Below are 4,814 nucleotides of genomic sequence, written 5' to 3'. Positions count from 1 at the left end.
CACGTTTCTAGAGAGCAGCGAGCTGATTCTCCAATGGTGAGCAGGGGACTACATGTGAACTGGGACCTGCAGGCCAATGTATCCCTGGGGAAAAGTCCACAAGAACTATTCAAGAAACTAGTAAGAAACAATGGGCAGAAAGCTGTGGGATGAAAGCACAGCAGGCTTCTGGGAGGCTGGAGATCCTTTCTCTCAAGGCCAGGATTATTCTCACCTGCCACAGTTCACGTGCCACAAATAACATCTCACCTTCACTCAAGAAAAACGCAGAGGAAAAAGATGGCTCATTTGAACTTGAGCCCCAGCTATGTTCTTCAGACTGTAGCTCCACCCTTTTACCTAAGAGACAGCCCCTGCCGAGAACCACGGTGCCTAGAAACTAAGGTGGTCCTGGAGGGAAAACGGTGTTTAAGGGGGTAACATTCCATTTGGGCACACTGCAGCCATTGGACCCCCTGGTCTGGGGAAAGCAGCTGGGTTTGTGCCAGGGAGGCTCCCCACTCTAAGAAATGGGACCAAACTCTTGCCTGCAGGACCATTCATCCTTGGAAAGGAAGCTGGGTTGAGACCCAGGGTCCCAGTTGGCCTTGAGAAAGGAGCTGGGTTGATACCCACAGGGCCTGCTGGAGAAGAGCCCAGGTGCCCGGCAGCAGACCTGGAGAAAGTAACTTGACCAGGGCCTAATGGGCCGGTAGACCTTGGGAAGGTAGTCGGACTTGGACCCTGCAGGCCAGTGGGCCTTGGGAAGTTAGCTGGGTTGGGGCCAAGTGCCCCAGAGGCTCTTGGGAAAACTGTTGGATTTGAGCCCTGGAGCCCAGCAGATCTTTGGAAGATAGCTGGGTTTGATGCCAATGTGCCAGAAGACAGAGAAGGCAGATGAACCCGCTCCCCTGGGAAAGGGATTGGCATTTACCCCCATGGGGCCCCCTGGCCTTGAGAAATGAGCTGAATTAGGGCCTATGGGGCCAGGAGCCCTTGACATGGGAGATGGATTTGGCCCTGGAAGGCCAATTCCCTGAGGGCCAGGACCCAAGTTTGGGCCCATGGGGCCAGGTACTCTTGCCATGGAAGACGGGCTTGTGCCCATGTTTCCAGAAGCCTGTGACAAGCTGAATTTGCTCCTAAAAGACCTGCTGCTCTTAGAATGGGGACAAGATTGAGGCCTTGAGGTCCAGCTATTCTTAAGTTAAGACCAGGTCCTGTGCCCAAGAGGCCACCTGCTCTGGCATCTAGATTAGGGCCCAGGCCACTTGGTCTTGGGTTGGGCCCAAGGCCTGGGCCTGGAAACACACCTAACCTGGGGGCAGGGTTTGTCCTTAAAAAGCCTGATCTCAGACTGGGGTTTGGTCCTGGGCCCAGGCCAACTGGCCTAGGATTGGGAGGACCATTCCCAGAGGTCAACAGAACACCTGCTCTCAGGTTAGGTCCAGGTCCAGGGCCCATGGGACCACCACTTCTGGGGTCAGCACCTGCTCCCAGGAGACCACCTGCCCTTAGGTTGGACATAGGACCTTGTCCTGGGACCCCCTAACCTGGGGTTAGACAGAGGCCCAGGGCCTGGAAGAGCCCTTGTCCTAGGGTTTAGGGTGGGGCCTTGTCCCGGGCCTGGCCCCAAGAAGCCACCAGGCCTTGGGAAAGAAACTGCACCTGTGCCAGTGGGATTCATCCCTCTTGGAAAAGAAGCTGTGCTTGGGTCACGAGCACCAGCCGGGAAAGGTGCTGGATTTGAAGCCAATGAGCCTGATGAAGCTGGAAAAGGAGATGAGTTCCTTGGAAATGGGGCCAGATTTCCACCAAGAAAACCAGCCGCCATAAGGAAGGGATCCGAGTTCACACCCAGTGGGTGGCCTGTGTTCAGAACAGGACCCCCCTGTGGTCCCAGGGAACCGTCTAGCTGTCCTTGTGGTGGCAGCGGAGCACGAGTCCAAGGAGTTGGCCGCTCTCTAGGGAAAATCCGAGGCTCTTTCATACTTTCTTGGGGACGTTGGTGATAATGGGCTTGGGGCAGGTTTTGAAAAGGATCTTGTCTTTGATGAGTGCTCTCACCAGGTACCAAGTGCCAGTCTCGCGGCCAAGCTCATCACAGTCCTGATATCCAGGGGTGTGTTTGACAAGGACTGCAAAAGCTTTCTCCAGGTGGATGATTTTCCCATTCAGGATATGATGCCTCACGGTCAGCACAGGGATTCCCAGGAAATAACAATTTGCACCATGAGCTTTCCGTCTTTAAAAAGCAAGTAAAAACAAACTGCAATGGCGGCCGCCGAGTGCCAACTGGCGACAACCGAACCTCCCACCGCCGCCGCTGCTGCCCTGAGCACTGCCTGCGCCAGTTTTTTGTATTTTTAGTAGAGACGGGGTTTCACCGTGTTGGCCAGGCTGGTCTCAAACTCCTGACCTCAGGTGATTCGCCCGCCTTGGCCTGTAATCTCAAAGTGCTGGGATTACAGGCGTGAGCCACTGCGCCTGGCCAATATTGTGAAACCCAACATGGTGAAACCCCGTCTCTACTAAAAATACAAAAATTAGCCGGGCGTGGTTGCAGGCGCCTGTAATCCCAGCTACTCGGGAGGCTGAGGCTCGAGAATCGCTTGAACCAAGGAGGTGGAGGTTGCAGTGAGCAGAGAACGCGCCATTGCACTCCAGCCTGAGGGACAAGAGCAAAACTCTGTCTCAAAAAAAAAAAAAAAAAAAAGAAAAGAAAAGAAAAAAAAAAGACACTTTATTTCTAGTACCTACTACAGTGCTAGATAGAATCTGGCACATAGCAGGTATTCAGCCAAGAGTTAAATTAATGGATATCCCACAGCATTTCAGGACCACAAAGTGTATTCTGTAACATTTTATGCATTCTCAGTTTCCATATATTTACCTCTAAAATCAGTTAAAGTATATCTGCTAAACACTGGTTGGCAAGATAAGAGCAAAAGGTGATAGCTATATTACTATTAAGAGTAAAGAAGGCCAGGTGCAGTGGCTCATGCCTGTAATCCCAGAACTCTGGGAGGCTGAGGTGGGAGGATCACTTGAGCCTAGGAGTTTCGAGACCAATCTGGGTAACATAGTGAGACCCTGTCTCCACAAAAAAGTTTAAAAATTAGTCAGGCGTGGTGGCACGCACCTGTGTCCCAGCTGCTCAGGAGGCTGAGGTGAGAGGATTGTTTAATCTTGGGAGGGTGAGGCTGCAGCCTGGAACCTAGGCAATAGAAAGAGACCTTGTTCAAAAAAAAAAAAAAAAAAAAAGCACAGAGGTCTGCAATATACAGTACAGTCATGGATTTCAATTAACCACAGCTCTTTGACACATATTGTTCACTGAGATGGTCTTGAATCAAATATTGGTTTGCTTTGAGTATATTATGGTTCTTTTTTCCCTTCCAGTTCGCTGAGTTTGGAAAACAAAAGGAGTTTCACTTTCAAGTCAAATGAGCTCACTATATTGGTTTTTAAAATTTTGCTTTTGTTTGTTTTACTGCTTTTGCTCCTTAGTAAATTGGTTCAGTTCATTTTAATTTTGGTTCTCAGCTTACGCCAACGTGTAAGTTTCATGTGAATTAGTTTTAATCTCAAGATTTCTTCAGTGTACTTCAGGATGTCATAATTCTTTCATTTGATGTTTGACTTAAAAATCCAAGTAAAGTTTAACACAAACAAACAACTATCAGTGGGAATGAAATTTGACTCTTTTTTTTTTTTTTTTTTTTTTTGACACGGAGTCTCACTCTGTTGCCCAGGCTGGAGTTGCAATGGTACGATCTCGGCTCACTGCAATCTCTGCCTCCCGGGTTCAAGCGATTCTCCTGCCTCAGCTTCCCAAGTAGCCGGGATTACAGGCGCCTGCCACCACGCCTGGCTAATTTTTGTGTTTTTAGTAGAGATGGGGTTTCACCATGCTGGCCAGGCTGGTCTCAAACTCCCAACCTTGGACGATCCACCCGCCTCGGCCTCCCAAAGTGCTGGCATTACAGGCATGAGCCACTGTGCCTGGTGAAATCTGATTCTTAAAAATATCAATGGCTAAAATGAAATTGTCTTTTTTCTGTCTGTTTTGAATTTTCTTTGTTATTACATTGTGCCTTTAATCAGCCAAATTGACATTAAGTTGTATTTGGGTAGCAATTTCTCAGTGTGTGGTGATGTGGTGGGGGAAGTTGAGTTAGTGGCATTTGAATTAGGACAGTTTGTTTTGTTTTGTTTTTATTGTGTGAGACTTTCTCTGAAATTGCCTCACTTTTAGCATCCATAGCCTCTAGGTACTAATTGCCATAAGCAACTCTCAGTCATTATGACAACCCAAAATATTCCCATCTGTAACACATGTCCAAGTGTTCCCTAGGTGGGGGCCCATCTGTTGAGGGCCACTGAGTAATAAATATACCTGGTATTCAGAATACCTAAATATTCTGGTTTCAATTCTGCCACTAGCTATAAGATTTGATCTTCCAGTGCCTATATTTCTGTCTATTACAATTATGTGGTTGAAAAATACCCTGGGCCCCAGGGCCATATATGACTTATTTGACTCTGGGGAGCAGTCCACTTGAACTTTTTTGCATACATAGGTTTTGTCTAATTTAATAGAATTTTTTTTTCAGAGTTGAAAGCTCATGGAAAAGTAAAAAGAAAACAAACAAAAATATTGAATTTTCATTTAATTATTTGATACTCAGGAATTAATAGACCACCACCATGGCCACTCCTGTCACTAGGTTGCTGTTAGATGGGCGTATCACTTAAAAGTTATTAATGAAATTGAATACAGATTATTATATCATTATGAGTTGATCACCATTCATTTTCTTTTTTGTTTGTTT

The 4,814-nt window shown here is 47.5% G+C and overlaps 1 pseudogene; it reads right to left on the bottom strand.

Moving 5' to 3' along the window:
* Positions 1–393: 393 nt before the first annotated feature.
* Positions 394–2,083, bottom strand: LOC112131039 (decreased expression in renal and prostate cancer protein-like; annotated as a pseudogene).
* Positions 2,084–4,814: the final 2,731 nt, after the last annotated feature.

This window comes from Pongo abelii, chromosome X (genome assembly GCF_028885655.2).
Source record: "Pongo abelii isolate AG06213 chromosome X, NHGRI_mPonAbe1-v2.0_pri, whole genome shotgun sequence".
Lineage (NCBI taxonomy): Eukaryota > Metazoa > Chordata > Mammalia > Primates > Hominidae > Pongo > Pongo abelii.
This window is presented reverse-complemented; position numbering and strand designations above follow the sequence as displayed.